The 27,084-nt window shown below is 36.5% G+C and overlaps 2 long non-coding RNA genes across 2 annotated transcripts in view; both read right to left on the bottom strand.

Moving 5' to 3' along the window:
• The window catches only part of LOC124102469 (uncharacterized), a 92,940-nt gene that overhangs the window by 49,713 nt on the left and 16,143 nt on the right, over positions 1–27,084 (bottom strand). The gene's annotated exons all lie outside the window — the stretch shown is intronic.
• Positions 5,415–27,084, bottom strand: part of LOC124102470 (uncharacterized) — a 36,652-nt gene continuing 14,982 nt past the window's right edge. Inside the window, exon 2 of the long non-coding RNA XR_006854883.2 lies at positions 5,415–6,351. This is a non-coding gene — a long non-coding RNA (uncharacterized LOC124102470). The remainder of the gene's footprint in view (positions 6,352–27,084) is intronic.

Here is a 27,084-nt window from a genome sequence, read left to right as displayed (position 1 = left end):
ATTTAAAAATGGGCAAAGGAGGGGCTGGGGTTGTGGCTCAGCAGTAGAGCATTCACCTAGCATGTGCAAGGCCCTGGGTTCTATCCTCAGCACTACACAAAAATAAATAAAATAAAGGTATTGTGTACAACTACAACTAAAAAATAAATATTTTAATAAGTAAATAAAGGTGGCCAAATAAGCTGAACAGTCATTTCTCAAAAGAGGACATAGGAATAGTCAAGACACATACGGAAAAATGCTCAACATCACTAATTCACAGAGAAATACAAACCAAAACCATGAGTTGACACTTCACACCCACTAGAATGGCTATTATCAAAAAGTCTAAAGATTACAAATGTTAATAAGGATGCAGAAAAAATGAAACCCTTGTACATTTTTTGTAGAAATGTAAATTATTGCAGCCAGTATGAAAAACAGTATTGAAGTTCCTCAAAAAACATTGAAGTAGAACTACTATAAGATTCAGCAATCCCACTGCTGGGTGTACATCCAAAGAAAATGAAATCAGTATCTCATAGATATGTCTACCTGTGTGTTCATTGCAGCACTATTTGAAAAACCAGCCTCTACCTCAGAGCAAAGCCTGTCCAAGGGAAGGACATGACCTTTGTCCTTGGAAAGACCCACAGAGCACTCCTAGGCACATTCCCACCCTGCTAAGTTGTTTATCTACAAATAACAGGAGAGATCTGCTGCGCCAGGTGTCCCTGACTCAGTCAGGCTAGGTGGGGATCCATAGCAACCCCCTAGCAGCCACCAATCAGCATGAGACAGGGAAATACCTGGGATGCCAGATGACCCTCCCAGTAGTTTATGGTGGTTGATAACATGTTGGGAAACCATGTAGTTTAGCATGTACACCCCTTGTGGCCTAAACCAATCAGTTCAAATGAATACCCCTTTTGTACTGACCAATCACCCCTACCCAACTTGTTCCCGCCAGTGAATGTGCTAATCATGTTTTAGAGTTGTTATTTGATTTTTCCTTCGGTGTGTGATGATTTGCTAAGAGATGCTATGATGTATATGGGGGTCCCCGCCTTCTCCAAAGAATGTATAAAACTGCTGCAAACCCTGGGCTCGGGGCCTCTCAGCATCACCAGTTGCTGTGTGTGCGCGCGGAGGACCGAGCTAGCTCGCAATAAACACCTCTTTGCTGTTTACATCGATCTTGGTCTCCGGTGGTCTTTTGGGGGTCCCGAATTCGAGCATAACATATTCACAATAGCCAAGATATGTGAGCAGCCTAAGTGTATGCTAACCAGATGAATGGATAAAGAAAATGTGGACCCAATCAAATAGCCTTGGACCTTTTTTTGTAGTTTGTTTTGGTACCAGTGATCAAACCCAGGGGTGCTTAACCACTGAGCCACATACCCAGCCATTTTATTTATTTATTTATTTGTTTGTTTGTTTATTTATTTATTTAGATACAGAGTCTCACTAAGTTGCTCAGGGCCTTGCTAAGTTCCTGAGACTGGTCTCAAACTTGCAGTCCTCCTGCCTCAGCCTCTGTTGTCACTGGGATTACAGGTGTGGCCCTTCAGCTTTGAAATTGAAAGAAATCCCACCACTGTGAAAACATGGATGAGCCTGGAGATCACTATATTAAGTGAAATAACAGATACAGAAAGACAAATACTGCATGATTTCACTCTATGTAATCTAAAAAATATTGAAATCATAGAAGCAGAGAGTAGAATAGTGATCAACAGGGGAAATGGGAGTGGGTAGGAAGATATTGGCCAGAGGATACAAAGTTTCAGCTATGCAGGAGGAATAAGTTCTGGATATTTAATGTATAATATGGGAACTGTACTTAATGGAAATGTATTATATACTTGAATCATCTAGGAGAATAGATCTTAAGTGTTCTCAGCACACACATACAAAATAACTATGTGAGTTGATGAACATGTTAATTAGCTTGATTGTGGTAACCTTTACACAATGTATAAGAATACCACACATTGTATGCCCTAAATCTGTACAATTTTTATTTGTCAATTGTACCACAATAAAACTTGCCCAAATGCAGCCTCCCAGATGTGGCAAAGCATCATATACAGAATACACTATGGGAGCCTGAGACCCTGTGTCAGGTCTGGGAGACTGAGCAGAAGTTCCTATTGCTGAGTATAGCACAAAAGAAGAAATCACAGACCAAGCCTTGACCTTGAGTTGACTACAGTGTCATCCAAAGGAAAGTGACAGCAATAACAATACAGACTGAAAACTGAAAGCTTACCTTATCTTCCCAGATGAGTAAGGACAGGTTCCTCATGCAATGCAAAGCAGAGAAGGTATCCTTTCCAGGTATGAACACTAAAATTGTTGTTCACACTTTTTGTACCAGGGATTGAACTCAGGGGCACCTAACCACTGAGCCACATCTGTGGCCCTTTTTGTATTTTATTTAGAGACAGGGTCTCACTGAGTTGCTGAGACTGGCTTTGAACTTGTGATCCTCCTGCTTCAGCCTCCCAAGTCTCTGGTATTACAGGCATGCGCCACCACACCCAGCAAGAGTGATGCTTTTTTATATAGACAATAGAGATTACAAATGATGGTATGCACTCCTTGAATTCCAACTGAATTGAGGTTCTCACATTCAAGTGACAGACACTATCTTGGAACCCACCTCAAACAGCAATGGCCAGAGTCTACAAATTGACTTAGACTAAGAAATTAAGATCCAAAAGAGGAAGGAACTCCATTCCTCCAACCAGTGTCATTCCAGTTCAGGGCTGTGAAACTCCTCTTCCCAGAATGACTGGTCTCAGGGGTACCAATTCCTTGAGAGAAGATCCACACACAGAATCTGTGACCTTCCAGCCTCCACAAAGCCTTGCAATAAAACTAACCACATTTATTCACACAGAAGACATGCAAAAAAAAAAAAAAAACCTCTGTGCTAATATGTGTTCTGTTGTAGTTCCAAATCCCATGTAATGATTATAAAATAGTCTTATTTCAGAGAAACACTTCTTGTTTCAATCTTTAGTTCACCCTACATTGATATTGGGAAACATTTGTGGAAAGAGGAAATAAAGCTTCTGTTTTCCACTGTACTACTATTAAAAACATTTTGTTTTCAGGTTGGAGAATTTCTGACATGTGTTCTCAATACACAAAGTGCCTTTTTTTTTTTTTTTTTTTTTGCAGTCCCTGGAAGTAGTACTTGAATTCAACACACAGGTGTGTCCAAGTATCATGGAAATGCAACAGGCCTCAGATGACAGACTAAATTTTAGAAACTTTATGACAAAGCATTTTGAGATCCACAGATGTGCCAGGCCTTCACAGAGTGGCCTTTCCACACTTAGAATTAGGTTAATGTTTCCTTTGGGTAATTTGAACATCTCAAGACCCCTGGGCTGCAGATCCTAAAGCCTTTTGTAACATGGGGAATGTTTATTACTTCCGTGAGTTCTGGCTTAATAATTATGACAATTATTTTACTCACCTATATAAAATGCCAAGTGTCACCTATCTGCTTAATCAGCACATCGGGAAATAACAAGCCATTGCCAGTATAAGAAATCCTGACCTGATGAAACATCTTTGAGGCACGCCTCAGTACTAATTAAAATAATAGACATTGTCACATGGTGTAATTATTTTCCAGAAAACAGCTGACGTGTAGACACTACACTTGGCAAAATTCCTGGCCAATTTCGCAAGAATGTTTATTCCAGACTGAGATCATCTTTTTAAAAAGACAAGAAAGGAAAAGAAAGAAAGAATAACAGAGGAGATGAGGACAGAGAGGGAGACAAGAAGCAGGGCAGGAAGAAAAGAGAGAAGAGAAGAAAGGAGGATTCTTAATAAATCAAAAGAAGATTTTAAAGTTGCCTTTTCTCATTCTGACCAGATACCTGCATCATCCTGTAATAAAATTTTGATAATTACAGAGAAGGCAAAATATTTTTACCAGAAATTCATGAACTTAAAAAATTCTAACCTCAAATTCACATTGAAAAGTGGAAGCATTAGGTTTTGTTTCATTTTGATTTTAATGATTTTATTAACTAACATAAATGATTGTAAGAATGAGATTTTTGAGTTCTGAAGAAGAAATAAGAGTTTGTACTTTGCCTCAAATTTACCGTGGCCCCCAAAATATTATTAAGATTTTAAAGTTTTTTATTATTATTAAAATTGTCCTTTGGGGGCTGGGGTCATGGCTCAGTAGTAGAGTGCTTGCCTAGCATGCACAAGGCACTGGGTTTGATTCTCAGCATCACATAAATGTAAAATAAAGATATTGTGTCACCTAAAACTTAAGGATAAATATTTTTGAAGACTCGTCCTTTTGTTCGTCTGCATCCTGTTTTTCTAAATGCTGGGTTCTAGAGAGATATATTTAAGTAGAACTTACAACTCCCCTGAGTTTACTGTCAATAGTAAAGTGGTCCCAGATAATCTGGAAGAATATATATAGTTTTAAGATTTCTCATGAAGTTTTCCTTAAATGCTCATTCAACAAGCTGTGCTCAGGAAATACAGTGAATTTGGTGAAGAGTTGGATTAAATTGTGGACTTGCTGACTCTCCCACACTGTAGATTCTCCTTCAGAAAGTTTAATGTGGAAGAAGTAGCACAGTGTTAATATTGGAGGATGAAGTAGACCATTGAATAAACATTTCTTTTGCTAGTTTTTAATCAATAGGATCAAAATTATTCATGGTGATTCATTTAAGTTTAATCAAGATAAAATATTATCAACACAATCACATTTTCTCTTTGCCATGTTTTCATTTTATAGAGATTCTATTTTTAGAAGTAAAAAAATTTCCCACTATATTATAATATGGTAGAGTTTAGGTTTCTATAATGTAACTATACTTTTATTAAACTTTCAGCTTTGTTAGTGTCTAAGGAGATATGTTACTTTTGTGTGTGTGTGTGGCCCCAGGGATCAGGTATCAAAGCCCAAGCCTCTACCCGTGAGCTATATCCCCAGTCCTTTTTATTTTATTTTGAAATAAATTCTAAATTGCTGTCCTCCAACTTGCAATCCTCCTGCCTCAGCCTCCACAGCAGCTGGGATTACAGATGTGCACCTCTGTGCACTGCTAAGATATACTTTTAACAGGACAGCTTTAAATAACATAGCTTTCTTAGGTAACCACCCCTTTTTATTGATTCCTGAGAAAATATATTTAATTAATTTTTTTTGAAATTTTTGATCTGTTTTTTTCTCTGCATGAAAAAAAAATTCTTAACCCACTTTAAAAATTTAGTTATTTAGTTAGTCGTTGTGCTGGGGATCAAATCCAGGGCTTCACACACACTAGGAAAGTCCTCTACTGACCTAAATCCCAAGCCCCCCCACCCCACTTATATTCTTTAAAAAAGCATTCATGATACCAGAAAAGATCAATATTACTGGGACAAAATAAATATTATAGTTGCATTCCTTCAATCCATTATGTATTAAGCTTCTATTATATGCCATGAGCTCTGTTAGGGATTGTGGATACAAGTTAAATCAGATGTGTGAGCCCTTACCCTAAGAGGTAGCATCCTTCTAGAAAACACTCCAACAACCAGAATACGGTGTAATCCTTGTGATTGAGGTCGTGTAGCACTTAGAAGATTTTGGTTGCAAGTGTCATGATTCAAACTAACTTAAATGATAAAGGAAATTTGGTTCTCACAACCAAAATGCCTTCAGAGCAGGGGAAATGGTGCAGATAGTACATCTCAATCCAGGAATTCCAGAGGGGTCCTGAAGAAGGGTGTGCTCCTCTCTTCCCTCCACCTCCATCAGCATTTGGATTTGTTCTCAGGCTCCAGTAAAGTCCCCTGGCAGCACGCAGCTCATTCCTTACCAGGTATTATTTGAGGTTACCCTTTTATTATCCAATAGTGACAGAAGAGTAACTGATTTGTAGAACTTCAGAAAGCATCCTTTTGCCTTTCCCTCCTTTCCCAGTGGTTCTGTACTTCTGCTTTCCAAGGATTTTATTTCTGAGAAATTTGTTATACATAAGTCTTTACACCAAGCTCTGCTTTGAAGAGACCAAGACTGGGGTATTATAATTCCCCAAATTCGCCTCCTGTGGTTTATTAAAACACACTTCCAACAACTTCTACCATGCAGTCCTGGTCCCCTGGTCATAGTCGACAACAATTCGGGGAACAGAAACCTGACAGACAAGCTGGGCAACCCAGGATTTTCCCCAGGATGTTGGAAATTGATCCAGAGAAAGCCATTCCTTCACTGTGGTGGCTCATATCTGGTGAAGCTTAATGGCGCCCTCCTTTCCATGGTGTACTGGAGCTAGTGGTTAAGCACTCAGGAATTTTGTCAACAAGCTGTTGTTAAACCACTGGGAGCTGGAAACAAACCACAGTGAGAGTATTTACAAAAATCAGCAACTGTTACAAATCCAGCCCTGTCCCCCCCCCCCCCAGAGGAACAGTTTATTAACACACCACCACTTCCTTTCCTCTGTATTCTAAAACCCGACAAATATTCATAATAATCCAGTTACAAAGCAAAGTGGGAAACAAGCATTACAGGTCAGGCAAAACCAAATCATTTCAGAACAAATGGCCTTAGTAACTTGTGGTAGGCAGCACAACTGTGAACTGACACCTCACCTGGAATGCAAACCTCTTCTGAAATGAAGTCCCCTGGGCCACAGAGCAGGCACCATTTGATTTACTAACCCATTATCAGGCTTAGAAATTAAACTAGGCCTGCCAAAGGCTATCCTGGATCTAGTCTAGTTACTGTCAGGAGACAAAGGACCGACGGCAACACAGGTCCACAAGTTACCAGGAGACAAGAGTGACGAAGCTCAGCATGTGCCGCTCATTGCTCCATGCCACCTGAAAGATGAACGAGTCTCCTGCCTATGAGGGCTAGAAAGAAAGAATCATTTCCTCCATATTGCCCCTTTGTGGAGAGAAATGGAGAAGGTGCTTCTGAAGCATTTTGGAGCTGTGGACAGCATTACTGTAACAGAGGTCACAGCTCAACAGAAACTCAAGCAGCTATACAGAAGCCATGTTACCTGGCACGAGGCCTGAGGAGCACAGGCAGCCTCTGCTGCTGAGAAGAAAGCCAGGGATGATGTGAGGTAGGATGCTGCTGCCTTGGAATATGGCAGCTTTTAGCTCCTTTCTGATGACTGGCTTGTGAGGCACTTAGAGCAGTGTGAACATGGTACTATATTAGCATTGACCTCTATTTGTCTATGAGTGCCAACATGCTATTGGAAAGTTTATGTTTTTAAATTCATTTAGTCAATCCCTCAGTACTAAATATTCAGAATGCTTCCAGTTCTTTTTTCTTTTTCTCCTCTCTCTCTCTCTCTCTTTCATATATATATATATGAAAAAATATTCTGTTACTTATTTTTAAAATATTTATTCAATATTATTGCAAACAGATATGCTATAGGGGAAGGAAATCAGGCTTACCTCTTAATACAGCAAGTACAGGTAAGGATTTATCACCAAGGAACAGGGTGAGGGGTCAGTGGATGGAAAATTACTAAGAGGAGACCTCAAGGCTGGGGGGATTCTTGCTAAACTGACCTAAGAAGATCCTTACTAAAAATGAGCCAAGGGCCTATGCATCAATGAGGGGATGAGGAACTTGATCAGACATCAAGGGTGACCCCAATGGGGAGTGGGGTTCTTGCTAAACTGGGCTATGAAAGGGCAGGACAGACAAAGAAGGCCAAGGTTGAAGCCCAGTGGAAGACTCAGAAAAGCTTGACTAAGGTTTGGTCAAGGAGGGAGTCTTTGTCAAAAGACAAAAAAAAAAAAATTATTTGACTTAAACAAATTCTCAGAAATGAAATTGAGTCAAAATGCATGAATTTTTTTATGGTTCTTGTTGCACATTTTCAATGGCTTTCTGAAAGAACTGGATTTATAAAAAAAAATACATGGCAATATAAGTTTCTCCAATTTTTAAGAGTTTTATTTTGACCAATTATTAATATACATCAAGTCTAAAGTTCTTCATTCTGAAACAAAATAAACCCAGTATTCTAATTTTGCATTGAATCAACACATTTGAATGCTTTCCTCATTAAACTTAGGTGCTTCTGAAGCATTTTGGAGTTATGGCCAGCATTTCTGTAACTGAAGTCAGGCATTCTGAAGTACACACTGGAATTTATTTCAGATGAAATGGTTTCTACTTTCCAACCACATGATCCATTCAAATCTAGACCACTGTTCCACACAGGAGAATTAGCCTCCTGGTATTAATATTCTGCATGACTTTTCTTTCTGACTCAGTTCAGAGCAAGGCAACTTCTCAGCCACAGCCCATTGTTCATGGGGGTTTTCTGCCAGTTACTGAACCATTCAGTAGGTATTTGCCCATTTTCTTCATACAGCTTCCTTCCCAGTGCCACAGATACCATCACATTGAAACAGCACAGAGAATGCAGGCTTAATAAGAGAGCTCTTGGTCTCTATTAGATGCAACATTTTCCCATTTTCTTCTTGCTAACCATTGGGAACAGTTATGACGATGCAGTTTATACCACACAGACAAAGCTAGCACATCACCAGAGCATTCCACAGTGAAGTTCCTGTAACACAGGAGAAAAACTTATCCCTGTTCTTCCACTCAAATATATCTGCATTATCTTCCTAAAATGGAGAACTTGTGCCTTGGACCAAGCACTTTTCATGTGCTTGTATGCAATAATTTAATTTCATTCAAAAGTAATCTGATCAGTTCTCTCTACACTTGTGATTTGAGGATCATTAGTATCCCATTGCACAAATCAAGAAATTGAGGGGGCTGGTATTGTGGCTCAGCGGTGGAGCGCGCGCCTCACACAGGCGGGACCTGGGTTCAATCCTCAGCACCACATAAAAATAAAGGCATTGTGTTGTGTCCATCTACACCTAAAAAATAAAATAAATTAAAAAAAGAAAGAAATTGAGGAAGTAAGAAATTAAGAATTTTGCCCAAGGTCACATAACAAGTAAGGGACAGAGGTAAGATTTAAACTCAGGTCCTTCTGATTCTAAACACCAAGCTCTTCCATATCTATCTCAAAGACAAAAATGAGTAACAAAGCCAATCTTTCCCCAGTGACACATTAGGGATATGTATCCATATTCATTAAAGACACATTCATATATTCATCCCTGTTGGTCTAGTAAGTCTATTAGCTTACAACCCAATGTCTAAAACTTTATTTGCAATAAATTCTGGAAACAAACTGATCAAGCGTCAGTGATACTTTGGGGTTGTTTAGAACTCAATTCTATACTTTGTAATGCTTGGATGTGAAGTAAAAACACATTCACCATCAGCTCTTGTCTTCCTGGACTGAAGCACACTCATTTGCTACCATGCCAGTAGACAGACAACTGCCCTGACATCCCTTTTCCTTGTAATTGTTGGGCTTTCCCCAACAATTTTCTTAAAATGTGTTGACCAGAGCCACAAAGAATATTACAGGATTATACCTAAAAAGGCTTTGTTGAAGTTTCAGGGAGTTTTAGTTTTTACTATGTCTCTGATGATGAATCTCCTTGACCTTTTTGGCATTGGAGACACACTCTTCTTGGAAATTTCTGTCTCTGGGGTCATAATGAAATGTCTAGAACTGTGGTGTAGTGAGAAGAGCCTTAGTATAGAGATGGGTATCTCAGGTCCAGTTTGCCACAAAAGTACAATTATGGGAAATCTATTGAAAACTGAAGTTCCTCACCCACAAAATGGGAAAACCAATGAGCAACTCTATTAGAGTGGTGAAGAGCATGGATATTGGAGGCAAACCACTGAGTTTCAAGCCTACCTTGATTCTCTATGGGTGTTACCTTAAGCAACTTTACCCTTTTATGCCTCAGTTTCCCCATCTGCAAAGGAAAATTATAACAGTAATTCCTATTTTTAAGTATCAAATGGTTGTGAAAAACATCAGGTGAGTGAATAAACGAAAAGCACTTAGAACATAGGACACTGGCAGAGTAAATATTAGTTACTGTTACATTATAAGGGCACTGTGAGAATTAAGTGAGAAAACCAGAATATTCAGTGCCTGAGCTATTACCAAGCACCTAGACATTCACCAACACTGAGCAATTGCTACCTGCAAAGTCATATGCTAGGCACAGGGACATTGCGAGTGAAAATATCAAGTCCCACTCACTAATCACATTCTCATGAAAAAAAAATGAAACTATAAACCAGTACATAAATGCACCACAACATAATTACAAGCATTTTTTGCACCCCTCCTATGTGCTGGCCCCTTTCTAGGCCAGGCAGATGCACAACTTCAAGGTAAGCCTTTGTCACATGTGGGCAATGCACACCCGTGGGCAGTGCCATTCTTCCCAGTGCATTTTCTTTCTCTTGCCACCAGCTCCATGACCATCCCAAGGGTATGTCCTCAGACAGAAGTCAGCCCAGTCTCAGGCATAACTTGAGCCTGCCTTCCCTCGGAAGATGCAAGGCACAGGAGGCTTTGTATACAGGAGATGACTTGGAAGATACCTAGTTTAGATCATTTGACTCCATTGAAGAGTACATTATTAACAACCACTGTAAGTACTTTCCTAACTTTAGGCAAGTTAAAACAGAAAAATGTTCTTTCTATTAAAAAGTAGGCATGTGAGTTAATAACAATTAGTTGAAAAGCAAATTAAAAATTAGCAAGCAAGTGATCCAACCCCCTCCATAAATTTACATCATCTCAGAAAAAGGTTTTTTGTTTTTTTTTTTAAAGACCTAACTGATGTTAAATAATTACTTTCTCTTTCAGGAGCCATTCTAAACATTTTGTGGCAGGAAATCTTCCTTAAGGGTAGTGCTGATTGTGCACCCTCACAAGCATTCTTTTAAACAAGAAAACTACCTAAGTACCAATGTTTTAATAGCCAACATTGGTTCAATTGTTTTTTAAATTGTTTTAATCAGATGGCCCTACAAGGGAGTTTCCCTTATAAAAAGCCCCCTGATTCACAGTATGGGAGTAGGAATTCACACACTTTCTAAGCTTGAGCAACCCTAGAATTGAAAAAAGGAAACAAAGCTGTGAAAAACGTATTTTGTGTACACTCAATCAGAAAATAGGAAAGTCTGGTCACAGAATAATTTTATTTAGGAAAACAGCAATCTCTGAGGCAATGGATTTTATAGCTAGCTAAAAATAATAATGATGGCTCAGGCATCTCTCAGACTCTACTATGCATATGAACCACCTGGGAATGTGGTTAAAAGGCAGATTCTGATTTAGCGGGTCTTGGTTAACACCTGAAATTCAGTATTTCTCATAAGTTCCTTGATGATGCCAACCAGGCTGACCTCTGAACCGCACTTTGTCCAGCAAAGAGAACACATTTGCTTATTGTGATAGCCAATCCACTGTTAAGTTTAAAACATGATTTCATAAATTCATCTGAAGAACCAGACATTTTATACATAATAAAGCTAGAAAGTAATCATTCATACAGTCGACATTTCTGAGCTTACAATATGTGAGGCCTCATAGCAGGTACCAACCACTGAACAATAACCAAAGCAAAAAGTACCCTTGATAATTCTCTTTTTGACTGTTCTCCCAAGAAAGCAATAGGCATGTGGATTAAGACTTTTCCTCATAATTCAAAATGAATCAATCATGTTCCTTCTGTTAAATTTTTCTTGGCCAGCTATTTTTGTATACGTAAAATTCAGATTCCTTACATGTTGGAAATAATCAGCAATTTAATCCAATAAACTAATATTGCTCAATTTTATATGAAATAGTAATAAAATCTTAAAGGTTTTCATATACATGATATCATTTATTGGCAATTACATTCGATTTCAATTGGATCATTTCAATTAAAATTAAAGCAAGCATGTCTAGCAACGAGGCAAAAAATGTTTCACCTAGTTTTGATGTGGTATGATTAAGTGCTCCAGATGAATGTCACTGTTTCTGACTCAAACTTGTATGAATAGAATAAACAGCAAGAAGTTTGCACTCATCAAAGAATCCACCTGTTTTTTCATAACCACCAAGTACTGCCCTGCTGCATATGAAATGGCAAAACAGAATCACCAGTTAAGTTTCAGATTCCATCAGGTTGGACAAACTAGGAGAACCGATGACCTATCCAAGCATTTTTCATTTGTTCCCCCCAAATTGGATGAGTCTAAGCAAGAAGGGAGAATAAATACATGAAGAGCCCTTATATTAGCAAATAGCTTGTGAACCAAGTGGAAGTCTTTTCCTACCAGATTCCACCTCTTCAAAAAGTGCCAGGAGGTGGCAGCATATGTTGCAGCTTGCATGACTGTATGACTCAAAGCACAGGCTCTGGAGAGAAAGGCCTGGCGTATCAGACCTGGGGATGGGAGTGGTGACAAAGATAAGGAGGTAGGAGGTGGTTTGGACTGAAAATGCATTGGAACAATACTATCGATAACTTTGTACTTGAAGCAAAATGAATCCATTATCACTGGTGTTCTTTCCCATCTTAAAATTTTGGCTAATGGGAGTATACATAAGTTATTGCCATTTTCAAAAAGGGGGAGAGGAGCACAAAGGGAGCATACATTTTAATTGAGATATAAATGACTTCAGTGTAGATGCAGAACAGTGTCCATGAACAATTTACTTCACACATATTTGCCAAAGGTTTGGCACAGTGCCAAGTACAGAGTAGGAAAGTTCAGTAAATATTTATTTCCTTTTCTTAACTGATCCTACTGCTTAAGGAGATTTGTCCCAGGGCAACTGCTACTTCATCAACTCCTAAGAGTTCTATTTTTGTTTCTCATACTTTTCTCATAGGAAAATCATTGAAAATATGAATCATTTAAAATATAACAGATAACCTTGGCAGGCAAATAATTAGGATGAGTGGTTCTCTCTGAGCAAAACTTTAGACCATAGTCAGTCTGCAGAATAATCACAACAAATATAATTGTCCTAGTTGTCAGAATATCTTAGGGAAAAAAAATACCCATTCTTAAGTTTTAAGTTTTAAAAAAGAGTAACCTGAATTTATCCTATTGAGATCCATTCTTAAGACTCATGAATATATACCTAAAATGTCCTACTACTCTTGTTTTCCTATAAAATTTCACCTCAGCATCAGTGAGTAATATTTTTATTATTAGAAACATTCATTCAAACTTTAGAAACTAAAATTTGTTCTGGGGTAATGTCTCCTTTTTTTTGCACCTTGTGAATCTTCATCTAACACGAACTAAAAATGAACAAACAGTGAATCACTCATGGTTCAGAATGACTCAAAATTCTAAAGAACAGATGTGCTAATTGTTATATATTATTTCCCAGAAAAATAATATGCATGTTTGTGACCCAAACTGCTTTCAAAAATAATTCACCAAATTTTACTTATACTAAGGTTTCAAAACGGAAATTTAGAGCTAGAGGGGGTACATAGAAATAATATAATCTTGCATTTTTACATCACAGATGATAAATTTTTAAGAATTCAACCAGATTGTTTTTCAATTTTAAGAATGTTATTTTGAAATATTCACAGCTATACCCAGTTACTAGTATCATTCTTGTATGTCTTATATATAAGAATACTTAAATATCTGGTTTTGATATATTACCTCTTTTTAAGAAAAAGAGGATGTGTGTGTTGTTGCAAAAATTAAAATAGAAAGAATATAGAGTACATGTGTTCCGTTCCTTGATACGGCTGTTTCATGAGATCTAACTGACTCAGGCTGGCACACTACCAGAGCAAACTTAAGAAGAAATGAACTAAACATTTAGGTACCTATATAGTTTGAAAAGAGGAGAAAATGCTTAAGGTAGAAAAAATATTTGGGCAAGCAAGAGTAAAAGAGACAAAACGTGTTGATAAATTTTTTTATAGCAATAAAATGTATTGGCACACAAAAAAGAAGAGTGCCTCTATGTTTGTGAGTAACAATATGGAAACTACAGAGTTGTTTTTTTTTTTCAGGGATTTTATGAAGCAGGTTTGATTTTCCCAGTGTGCTTCTCCCCCAGCTTTCCATTAAACTATCTATACATATAGATGTTTTATTAAAATGAAATTAGTTCAATAAACTCAAAAGGCTTTATTACAAATTTAGGGTGAATTTTTCACTAAAGATGGTATCAAGGGAGATGGATGGAGACTGTGATACCAATTTCTTCCAGCCTCTGAACCACAGCCACACAACTGCACTGAAGAAAAACCTTTATTTAATATATCAACTAACTTCATTGGTCTTCAAAGTGTAGGAACAGAACACCTGAACATTCTTCAGATTCATCTACTGCAATCCAGACCACCAATGTGAGAGCAGCCTCAAAAGTTGGATATAAAAATACAAACATTTAAGACAAAATGTGTCTGTACATTCTAATGTACAATTTCTGTAAAAGGGCAATGAGCATTTTTAAATTATCAATGCATTTTACTCTTTTCTCTTTCATCTAGTCTTCCCTAAATAACTACTTGCCTGGGTTACAAAAGAAATGAAAAAATAAAAAATAGAGTACTTTTGACCATTTCATCTAAAAATAATATTTTGTAGCATAGAGTTTTACATCAGTACAAGGGAAGTCCTGGGAGGAAGAAGGAGAAAGGCAAATATATTATAAATATTGTTGTAATACGGCTAGTAAACTGAATGCAAAAGCCTATTACCTTAAAAGTTGAACTTGACATGTTTCTAAAAATTAAAAAAAAATGTAAATATCCAAATCATTCTCTTAGCCTTGGTTACATGAAGAAACACTGAATTTTGAGTTGAGGGATTAAAGCTTAAAAATTAAAGTTCTACTTTCTGACACTCCTTTGACCACATGCCATGACTGTTAATAAGATGTTTGATGAACTTGAATTTCAGTTACAAACTCAAATGTAGCAGAAATACAGTCACATTTATTTTTTCTACAAATCAACTTAATATCTGCTTCAAGTACTCCTTCCACGAGGGGTCATTCAATTTGGGTCTTCCTTCTCTTTGTTTTTTGTTTTGTTTTGTTTTTTTGGTTTTGATCTTTTCGTTGTTGTGGTTTCGAGGGGTTAGTTGTTGTTGTTTTGTATCAAGGGGTACTGTACTCAGGGGTACTTTATACTGAAATACATCCCCAGACCTTTTTATTGTTTTATTTTGAGGCATCAGGGTCTTGCTAAATTGTTCAGGTTGGCCTCTGCTTTCCAAAACACTGGGATTATAAGAGTATGCCACCCTGCCTGGGTCCTTCTCTCCTGTAAATAAGGTCACTCATGTTGCTCTGGGGTGAGAATCAGGGTATCTCTTCTTCATAGGGGCCATCCACACTGGCACCTGCTGAGACTTCAGTCAGCCACTTCCATCATCTTCAGGGCTTAAACATCATCAGTCCAAACAAACTGGGACTGAGATGTCACGACACCCACGGACACTCTGGGGCACTTTCTGTGATCCTCCTCAGCCTACACTCATTCATCAGTTCCCCCACCCCACCCTGCCCTCCTTGGCTGATGCCCTTTTCCAGAGCTCTGCTCATGAGGCAGCACTGGCAGCTCTGCACAGAGCTCCAGGGATGATGCCTGCCCCCCACCACTACCACCACCGCCTGGGAATTCATCCCCACTCTCTTTCCAATCCAATCTCTTTATATTCTGGATGACATGAGAGAAAATATCAATAAGTGGGCCAAGGACCTGAAGAGACACTTCTCAGAAGAGGATATACAATCAATTGACAAATATATAAAAAGATGTTCATCATCTCTAGCAATTAGAGAAATGCAAGTCAAAACTACTCTAAGATTTCACCTCACTCCAGTCAGAATGGCAGCTATTATGAAAACAACAATAAGTGTTGGCAAGAATGTGGGGGGAAAGGCACACTCATACATTGCTGGGGGAACTGCAAATTGGTACAGCCAATATGGAAAGCAGTATGGAGATTCCTTGGAAATATAGGAATGGAGCCACCATTTGACCTAGTTATCCCTCTCCTCCGTCTATACCCAAAGGACTTAAAATCAGCATATTACAGGAACACAACCACATCAATGTTTATAGCAGCACAATTCACAATAGCTAAACTGTGAAGCCAACCTAGATGCCCTTCAGTAGATGAATGGATAAAAAATGTGGCATATATACACAATGGAGTTTTACTCAGCAATAAAAGGAATAAAATCATGGCATTTGCAGGTAAATGGACGGCGTTGGAGAATAAACTTCAGCAAAGGCTTGATCCAGAGATGCAAATGATGCCACTGTTGTTGTGTTTCTTTGTCTCTGAGTTTTGCTTGCCTCTGTTTTCTTGGAAAGGTTTTATGTGTAACAAGATAGCTCCTGGGTAACCCAGGCTTATGTTCCGTGTACCTATTCATAGGAATAGAAAGACACTCCCTAGCACTCGGATCAAAACAATGAGGACTCTGGCCTAGTTTTAATAGTTTACCCACCTCTGGCCAATCCTTGGGTCAGAAAGATAAGGCATCAGAATCCATTGGCTCAAGTGATGTACTATCTCTGATAAAGTTTCACAGATTCAAATCTTAGAAATGACTGAAGGTGATTTATTAAGGGCATATTTCCATGCAGAAGTTGTAACAGTAATGGAGAAAGCTAGTAAAGCATTTCCAAAGCATTATATAGGAACTCTGGGGCATACGTGATACCTCAAAGCTTGTTAGAACTCTGGCAAAGGGGCCCAAGGTTTGGAGGGATTGGAGGGCCATAAACTTCCAGTTATTTTCAGCTCAGCATTTGGACAAGGCAGATCCAGTGCCCAAGGTCCAGCCTCTGAAGGACTCCGGTCCAAATCCTTTTTCAGTAAAGCACACAAGAGCTGGGAATAGGTACACAGGACTGATAAAAAAAAGAATCCCAAGGATTCTGAGTGGGTCATCCAGTGTCCACTAAATTGGCCCAGTCCTGTGGTGGGGAGGATGCAGCCTCTTCACCAACACCAACACATTCTCAAGGGTTGGAGGAATGGCAGTTCCCAAAGGAAAGAATGAGGAGCTAAAAAAAAAAATAGTGACCACCACACTATCTTTGAAGATTGAGATAACACTCTTCAATTTTCCTGCAACTAAAGTATTTCCGTAAATTCTCCTTTTTTTCCTAATATTTTTTGACGATAGTGTTACTGCTAGTCAATGCATAAAGGTATGTGATTGTAATAACTTGATCATGTATACGGTATGCCTGATAAGAACCACCCTTCTTCTAACCATTAATGTTCTGACCATTGGTGCCTATGCTGTCTGATATCATTAATTCCATCACTTTTAAAATTTGCCTTATAAGCCTTTTTCTATCCTCTTATTTTTAAAATTGTGTTTTGTTTTAGAGGTGCTCCTTGAAAGCAGCATATTGATTCTGTTTTGTAGCCCTATTTGGACAGACTTTATTTTAATTGGGGCACATAAACCATTTAAAATTATTATCAGAACTGATGTATTTGGTTTTACTATGCTGTCTTATTATGCTACTCTTTGTTTCTTTTCAGAGTTTTGTGCTGCTTCCTCCCTCTTTTCTGTCATTTGCTCTTTGATTTTATCTTTTGCTGATTTGGAAGATAACAACCCTGTTTTAAGTTCTACTGAAACTAAGTATTTAAAAATCATTCTTTTTCATTCTTGACTAACTTTCACATAAGATTTTAAAAACTAGTTATGTTTTTTACTTTCTCCCTGTTCACATACTTCTCATGGATTCATGGTCTTTATTCATGTTATCTAGACATTTAGACACAATATTGTAATTTGGTTTTTATTTGTAATTTCTATGTTTTTCTCTTCTAAGAACAATTTATAACATCTGCATTCATTTTTATAGCCAAATTTTCAACAGTTATTTAAGCCTAGCATGCTTGTTAATTTTTGGTACCAACTTGACTAAGTACCCAATGTGTGGTTAAAGATTATTCTCCATGTATCTATGAAAATGCTCATGGATGAAATTTACATTTGAATGGATAGACTGAGGAAAGCAGATTGCCCAGGGTAGATGGGCTTCACTGAAGGCCTAAATAAAGCTAAAAGTAAGAAAGGAAGAAAGAATTTGCTCTTTCTGCCTAACTCTCTTAGAGCTGATCTCCTGTCTTAGATTCAGACACAGACTGGAAACTCAGGGGTCCTGAGTCTCCCTCTTTCCACCTTGCGATACCTCAGCTTTCATAGTCACATAAGCCAATTCCTTATAATAATGTAACCGATGACATGGCAGCCTTAATTGAAGAGGCCTTGCAAAATGTAACGGCAGAATAAAGAAATATATATGGTAGAAAAGATGGTAGGTAGAGAATGACACTCTATGTTAAGAATTAAAGGTGTTCAGGGTGGAAATCAAAAGCAAAAGTTATAGATAAAACAAATAAGCAAGGGCTGGGCCTGGGGCTCAGTAGAGCGCTCGCCTAGCACATGCGAGGCAAGGGGTTCAATCCTTAGCACCACATCATACAAATAAATAAACAAAATAAAGGTATTGTGTCCAATTACAACTAAAAAAAATCTAAAAAAAAAACAAAAAACAAGCAAACGCTTTGCTGAGCAGAAAAAAAAAATCCCTTAAGTGTATTACTTTAACAGAATTATCTTGTTACAAACAAAATTAGGGCATAGCAAGCCATATCTTGGAAAATTTCTTCAATTTTAAGGATAAAGAATAATTTTAAAACAAGCTTTTTGAAATAAACATGCACATATATAAAACATATGGGTGTGTGATACATACACACACACAATTGCTTTTGTTATTTTAAAAAAACTTCACTATACATCTAGTTTTATACTTGAACTATTTCAATGATTATTTAAGAACTTTCATAGTATAACTCCCCTATTTTAAAATTTTGATTTTCACAGTAATCTGAAAGATGTAGTCAAGTACATATTTTTTTTTAACACAACCGCAACAGGATAATGTTTTCTGAGCCATTTTATATTTTTAAAGTATCTTTATGCTGCCTTTATAGATTAACAAAAATTGAGTAAATACAGAATTCTTGGTTTAGAATTTTATCCCTTTAAAACTTTACAGAAAAGATTCCATTATAAACTGACATTTATTACTGTAAAAGAGAATTCTCAAGTCTGTCTGGCTTTTGTTTCATAATTAGCATGTTTTAGTTCAAAAAGATTATTTTAATTTAGCAAGATAAGGTTCTCTCTGTACTAATTTTGCTTGCAACATGGTAATTCTTTCAAATTGATATATCTCGGATTTCTCCAAGCTCCTTTCTTCGTCCTTTGCTTGTCTAAAAGAATTCTACAGGTATTTGAATATAACTGCCATTACTACAATTGAACTTTTTACTCAATGTGATTTTTAGAATAACTAGCACAAATTGCCAACAAATTTCACTGGGAACACACATGGAAGAAGAGGAGATACAACTGATAGCAGAACTAATTCTGGTAAGTCAAATCAACATTTGGCCCAGTGTTAATGGCTGCACAAAGATATGCTTGATCTGTGATGCTGGTTCTGATGGTAAAGAGATAGTATTTTTTGAATGTATCACGTCATTAAATGAGTTATTTCCTGCATTCAACTTCCTTCCTTCAGCAGGATTTAAGCTTGTTGATAAGAAGATGCTAAATTTGTGAGGGAGTAAAGTTTCCTATTCCATGACCTTTCAGTTAAAGATCAGATTCAGAATTATTAAGAACAAGTGATTTAGCCATGTCTATGAAACTATAAATTAGATTTTTCTGTAAAGGAATTTATTTTAAAAGACCAGCTCTTTAACTCTTCACCATGTATGTTACTAGTTTTTAAAATTTTCCAAACTCTAAACAATGCCTAAAATATTGTTGTAAGAATTGGAATTTCAACCTCAAATTTGTCATTAAGTACTTTACAAAAGGAAGACTGGAAATAAATATTCCACTTAAGTACAAGCACAAGTTGTGCTGAATCACAGTTGTTTACAGAGTGGTAGGTTTTTAGGGAAAAAAATGATCTTAATGGATTAAAACTCTCCTTCCACCCATGACCAACTATAATCTAAATGGGTCAAAGAGATATATCCAGAATAAGACAGGACATATTACTACAAACCCTGCAGAATCAGAAGGCAGTAAGGGAATACTACCAGTATCTCCACATACAACAATTGGTAGCTTAGATGGAATGGGATCAACTTCTATAAAATATAAATTACCACAACTCAACCAAAAGAAAATAGATATAGATTTAGTGTCCCTTATCCCAAATGTTTGGAACCAGAAGTATTTTGGATTTGGGATTTTTTTCAGATTTTGGAATATTTGCATGTACATGAGATATCTCAGAGATGGGATGCAAGTTACTATAGAATTCATTTATGTCTCAAATATACCTTATACACATGGCCTGAATGAATTTCATATACTATTTTTATTATATAATTTTTATTATATCAAATTTTGCTTTTATGATATTTTATAAAATATTTTATTATATAATGCTTTATTACATGTGACCCATCACTTGGGGTCATATGTGGAATTTTCTACTTAGAACTTTATATTGATACTCAATAAATTTTGTATTTGGGATTACAGATTTTCAGATTAGGGATGCAATAGCATTGTAACTATAAACAAAATTAAATTTGTAATTTTGGAACTTCCATAAGAGACACTTCCAAGAACAGAGAATACCAACTTCCACTCACTTCTCTCCCCAACTATTCCTTCCCCACTCCCACCCCAATCCAGAATTGAGGATTGAGCTCAGAGCCTCACACATGCTAGGTAAACACTCTACCACTAAACTACATCCTCAGCCTAAATTTTGTCAAATATTAAAAGAAGGACCCATACTAATTCTGTGCAATTTCATCCAGAAAATAGAAAAAGAATGAGTTCTTCTTAATTCATTTTATAAAGCTAGTATTATCCCGATGCCAAAACCAGCAAAAAGATGGTAAGAAAAATAAGAGGGTCGAGGGAGAGGAATGGGAGAGAGAGAGAGAGAGAGAGAGAAGAAACACTATAGACCAATATCTTTCCTGAATATAGACAAGAAAATTTTCAGATAGATTCAGAAACATTTAAAAATAATTATACAAAGTGGGATTATTCCTGAGATGCTAGACTGCATCAAAGTTTTAAAAACCAGTTAATATAATCCACCATATGAAATCTTAAAAAAAAATCACATGATCATATTAATTAATGAAGCAAAAGCATTTGGCAAAATTTAACACCCATTCATGATTTTAAAAAGAAAAACTCTCAGAAAAATAGGAATAGAGAAGAACTTTTTAAACTTGATAAAGAGTATCTACTAGAAAAAAAGAAAAAAGGAAGGAAGACCTTGCCATTAACATTATACTAATGGTGAAAGATGAGTGTTTCCCCCTAAGACTGGAAGCAGGGTAAAGACCCCACTGTCCCAACTCTTATTTAACATAGTACTATATAAGTTGTAGTCAGTGCAATAAGGCTAAAAAAGGGGGAAAGGGCATACAGACCAAGAAGGAAAAATAAAACTGTTTCTATCTACAGGTGACATGATTGTTTATGTAGAAAATTCCAAGGAATCTACAAGAAGAATTCCTACAACTAATAAATGAGTTCAGCAATGTCACAGGGTATATGATATATAATCAAAAATCAATTGTGGAGCACAGAGGATTTGGGAGGCAGTGAAAATACTCTGTATGATACTATAACACTGGACACATACCATTACATATTGTCCAAACTCATAGAATGTATAAAACCAAGAGTGAACCCTGAAGTAAACTCTGGACTTTGTGTGCCAATGAGGTGTCAATGTAGGTTTATCAATACTACAAGTATAACAGTCTGGTAAGGCCTGTTGATACTCGGGGAGACTATGTATGTGTAGGGGCAGGGGGAAATATGAAAATTTTCTATACTTTTCTCCTGATTTAGTTGTAAGACTGAGTCTGCTCTAAAAAAATAATAATAATAAAGTCTTTTTAAAGTTATATTTCTATAATATTAGCAAAGAACATCTAAGCATAATTTTTTTGTACCAGGGATTGAACTCAGGGGTACTTTAGCATTGAGCCACATCCCTAGCCCTTTTATTTCATATAAAAATATATTTATATATATAAATAATATGTATATTTTATTTAAAGACAAGTTCCCACTGAACTGCTTAGGGCATCGCTGTGTTGCTCAGGCTGGCTTTGAACTCACGATCCTCCGGCCTCAGCCTCCAGAGCCATTGGGATTACAGGCATGCACCACCACGTCTAGCCAGAGCACAGAATTTTAAAATGCAATACCATTTATGATCACTCAAAAAAGATGAAAAAAAAAAACAGGTGTAAATCTAACAAAAATATATGTACAGAATTTAAATGCTAAAAAAAAACTACAAAATGCTGATGAAAGAAATAGAAGATCCAAACAAATAAAGAAATGCTGTACTCATGAATTGGAAGGTTTAATATAATAAATATGTCAATTCTCCTCAAAGCGATGGGCCTGGGCTTGTAGTTCAGTGGTAGAGCACTTGCCTCAAACGTATGAGACACTAGGTTTGATCCTCGGCACCACATAAAAATAAATAAATAAATAAAGGTATTGTGTCCATCTTCAACTAAAAATATTTTTAAAAAGAAGAAGAAGGAGGAGGAGGAAGAGAGGGGTAGGTGTAGAAAGAGGAAGAGAGAAGAAAAAGTCTACCCAATTCAAGACCATGTAGAGTTTTGGTAATCAAGTTAGTAAGTTATTGGAAGTGGGATACACATAGATCTGTGGAAAAAAATAGAAAATCCAAAAATAAACTCACAAGAATAGCCCCAGCTGACTTTTGACAAAGGTGCAAAAGAATTTCAATAGAGGAAAGACTGCCTTTACAAAAACCGGTGCTGAAACAACTATATGTCTATAGACCTAATAAAAACATTAACTCAAAATGGATCATGAACATAAATATAAAATGTAAACTATAAAACTTTAAAAAATGATACATAAAATCAGGGGAAATTCTGGGAAATGGTATTAGTCAAATTACGTTGTTATTTTGTGTGCATGTACAAATATGTAACAATGAATCTCACCATTATAATGTATCACAAAAAAAAAAAAAGAAAATCTTAGTGTTCTAGGGCTTGGCAAAGAGTACTTAGTCTTTACAACAATTTGTGAAAAGATAAAACAATGATATATTGGGTTTCATCAAAATTTATGCAAAGAAAAAAAAACTCAGTTAAGATTAAAAGCCAAGCTACAGACTGGAAGCATATGTCTGCAAACCACATAGCCAAGAAAGGGCTGGTACGTAGAATAGATGAAGAACTCACAAAATTCTGTGTAAACAAACAAATAATTTAATTAGAAAATGAACAAAAGTCATAAATGAAACTTACTGAAGAGGAGAATCAGATGGAAAGCAAGCACATGAAAGTATGTGCAACTTCATCAGCCCTTAAAGATGTACAAGCCAAAGCACAATGAAATATTACTGTACACTTAGAAGAATGGCTAAAATTTAAAAAAAAAAAAGTGACAACACTAAATGCTGATGAGGATGTGAAGACACTGGCTCACTCAAGTACCTCTGGTTGGAATGTGAAATGGTAGAGCCACTGGAAAGCAGTTTAGCAGTTTCTTTAAAAATTAAACACGTTGCTATCATACAATCTAAAAATTACATTCCTGGGCAATTATCCCAGAGAAAGGAAATTTTATGTTCATACAAATACCTATACAAGAATGTTTATAGAAACCTTATTTTTAAAATAATTTTTTTAGTTGTAGATGGTCACAATACCTTTATTTTATTTGTTCATTTTTATGTGGTGCTGAGGATGGAACCCAGTGCCTCACACATGCGAGGCAAGCGCTCTGCCACTGAGCCACAACCCCAGCCTGAAACTTTGATTTTTAATAGCTAAAAAGTAGAAACAACCCAGATGTCCTTCAATGTGTGAATGCGTAAACAAACTGTGATTACTACTCAGCTATAAAAACAGAGGAACTCCAAATACATACACACACACACACACACACCTGGATGAATCTTCATGAAACTATACTGAGTGAAACAACCCAATTCTAAATGGTTACATACCATCTGACTCCATTTATTTAATATCCTTGTTGTAGCAGAATTATAGAAATGGAGAACAGATTAGTGGTTGCCAGGGTGTGAGAAGGGGTCAAGGGGAGAGGTTGGTGGAGCTGTAAAGAGCAGCAGGAGGGATCTTCCTAGTAATGGAAATGTTCTGTATCTTGACTTTATCAATGTCGAAATCCTGGCTGTAATATTGTACCATAGTTTTGCAAGATATTACATTGGGGGAAACTAGGCAAAAGGTACATAGAATCTTTCTGTCTTCCTCCTCACAACTGCATGTGAATTTACAGTTATGTCAAAATACAAAGTATAATTTTTAAGTAGGTAGTAAGGAAATACTGTGACAACTTTATGATGACAAATTCAAGAACTTAGATGAAGTAGCAAGAGACAGATTAATTGCCAAAACTCACTCAAGAAAAATAGCCTGCATAGTCCTAGATTTATTAAAGACAATGAATTTGAATTTAAAAATTTTACAAATTAAATTCCAGGTCCAGGAGGCTTCATTGGTGAAGCCTATTAAGTATTCGTGAAAGCTGGAGGCAGGGAACATTCTACACAGACACAAAAATAAATTGAAGAGAAAGGGAACATGCTTCAACTCATCCCCAAATTCTAACATTACCTTGAGCCCTAAACTAGATAAAGCTGCAACAAGGGGAAAAAAAGGGGGTGGGGCGGGGCGAGTATGGCCTAGTGTGCCTCATGGACATAGATATAAAAATTCTAGAAAATTGAATTAAATAATCTATAAACTGGATAATAAATATTAACAAGCAAGATATATCCTAGGATTTACTTAACATTCAAAAACCAATGTAGTTCAATATATTGCTAAAATAAAAATAAAAAATCATATGACTATTTCAGTGGATGCAGAAAACACATTCGACAAAATCCAACACATACAGGATATTTTAAAAAATTCTCACGGGACACAGTGGCACATGCCTAAAATCCCTGGGGCTCAGGAGGCTGGGGCAGGTGAAGCACAAGTTCAAAGCCAGCGTCAGCAACTTAGTAAGGTTCTAAGCAACTTAGTAAGACCTTGTCTCAAAATAAGAAGGGCTGAGGATGTAGTTCAGTGGTTAAGTGCCCCTGGATTAAATTCCTGGTATAAATAAATAAATAATAAATTCTCAGCAAAGTTATAATTAGAAGGTTACTTCCTTAAACTGACATAGATCAGCTATAAAGACTTACAGAAAATATCATACTTGATAGCAAAAAAAAAAAAAATTAATGATTTTCCATTAAAATCAGGAGCAAGACAAAAATGCCCACTCTCACCACATATATTCAATGTTGCACCAGTAATTTCTAACCAGTGCAATCAGGCAAGAAAAGTAAATAAAAGATGTCTCAGTTAAAAAAAAAAAAAAAAGACTGCATTTTTTAAATGGCATGACTATCAATGTAGAAAATCCAGTGAAATCTACAAAAAAAAAAAAAAAAACCTCTTAGAACTGCAAAGTAAATATATCATACAAATTCAATAAATAACTTGAATTTGTCATCATAAAGTTGTCACAGTATTTCCTTACTACCTACTTAAAAATTATACTTTGTATTTTGACATAACTGTAAATATATTTCTACATATAGGTTGCCCCTAACTTATGAATGTCTTTTTTACTTTATGATAGTTGTGAAAACATAATACATTCAGTAGAAATCATATTCTGAATTTTGGGTTGATGTTTATCTAAGACAGCACTATGCAGAATAATATTTCCTAACTGTGCTAGGCAGTGGCTTGAGCAAGCCACACCTCCCAGGCAGCCATGAGATCGGGAGGTAAGCAACCAATGCTCCACAGTGCACTCTGTTGCTCAGCTTCAATGGCTGGCAGTGTAGGTGAAGTAGACACAATTTTTACTTATGATCATTTCAACTTATGACGGGTTTATTGGGATGAAACTACATCGATAGTCAAGGAGCATAGGTATTAGTAATAAAAAAGTAAAATTAAACGTTAAAATTTTAAATTCCATTTAAAGTATATCAAAACATAAACACTTAGGGGGGAAAAATTTAAGTACTAGGGATTGAACCCAGAGGCACTTTGCCATGAACTACCTCCCTAGCCCTTTTTATCTTATTTTGAGACAGAGTCTTGCTAAGTTGCTCAGGTTAGCCTCAAACTTGTGATCCTCAGCCTTCTGATTAACAGTGTGCAGGCATGCACTACCATGCCCAGCACTTAAGGATAGATATGACAAAAGATGTGAAAGACCTAAACACTGAAAACTAAAAAAAAAAAAAATCCAAAAAACAATGCTAGGAGAAATTAAACAATGCCTAATAAATGAAGACATTCCTTGTTCATGGGACAGAAGAAAAAAGGAAAGAACATCAATCCATATTTTTACTATATGAAATACTTACTCTACACTGTACCGTAAATCTGAATTTAAGTCCTCAAACTATAAGAATTTAGAAGAAAACCCAGGAGAAAGATTTTGCAAGTCTGAGGTAAGCAAAGATTTCCCTCTAAATTCAGTGAGAAGAAAACCAGCCACTAAAAATGGGGGAAAAATTTGAACATGGATTTCACTGAATGGCAAATAAACATATGAAACGATGCTCATCACCATTAGACAGTAGGATAAAACGTCAAAGTCAGTGAGATACCAATACACACAACAATTAGAATGATTACAATTAAAAAGACTGGCCATATCAAGTGTTTAAAAGTATATGGTGGAGCTCCTGGAGGGAATATAAAATAATAAAATCTCTTTAAGAGAACAGTTTGCAACACATGCTCACCATATGCTCCAGTCATTTCACTCCTCAGTATTTCCCATGAGAATAGAAAGTACATGTCTCTATAAGCAGTTACATACAAATGTTTTAGTAGCTCTATTTGTATAGCCCCAAACTGGTCACCACCCAAGTAACCATCAACATAATCATACTCAGTTTTAAAGAGGACTGATATTGATACATACAACATTGTGAATGAATCTTTGGATAGTCATGCTGAATAAAAGAAGCCAGATTTAAAAAGCATGTGTGTTGTATATGGGCAGTATATGTTCCATTCATACAAAACTTTAGAAAATGCCGAGTAATCTAAAGTGACAG

This window comes from Marmota monax, unplaced genomic scaffold (genome assembly GCF_021218885.2).
Source record: "Marmota monax isolate L192 unplaced genomic scaffold, Marmota_monax_Labrador192_F-V1.1 WCK01_AAM20220418_F8-fsc00002, whole genome shotgun sequence".
Classification (NCBI taxonomy): domain Eukaryota; kingdom Metazoa; phylum Chordata; class Mammalia; order Rodentia; family Sciuridae; genus Marmota; species Marmota monax.
The sequence above is the reverse complement of the archived record's forward strand: the minus strand, read 5'-3'. Positions and strand labels throughout refer to the sequence as shown.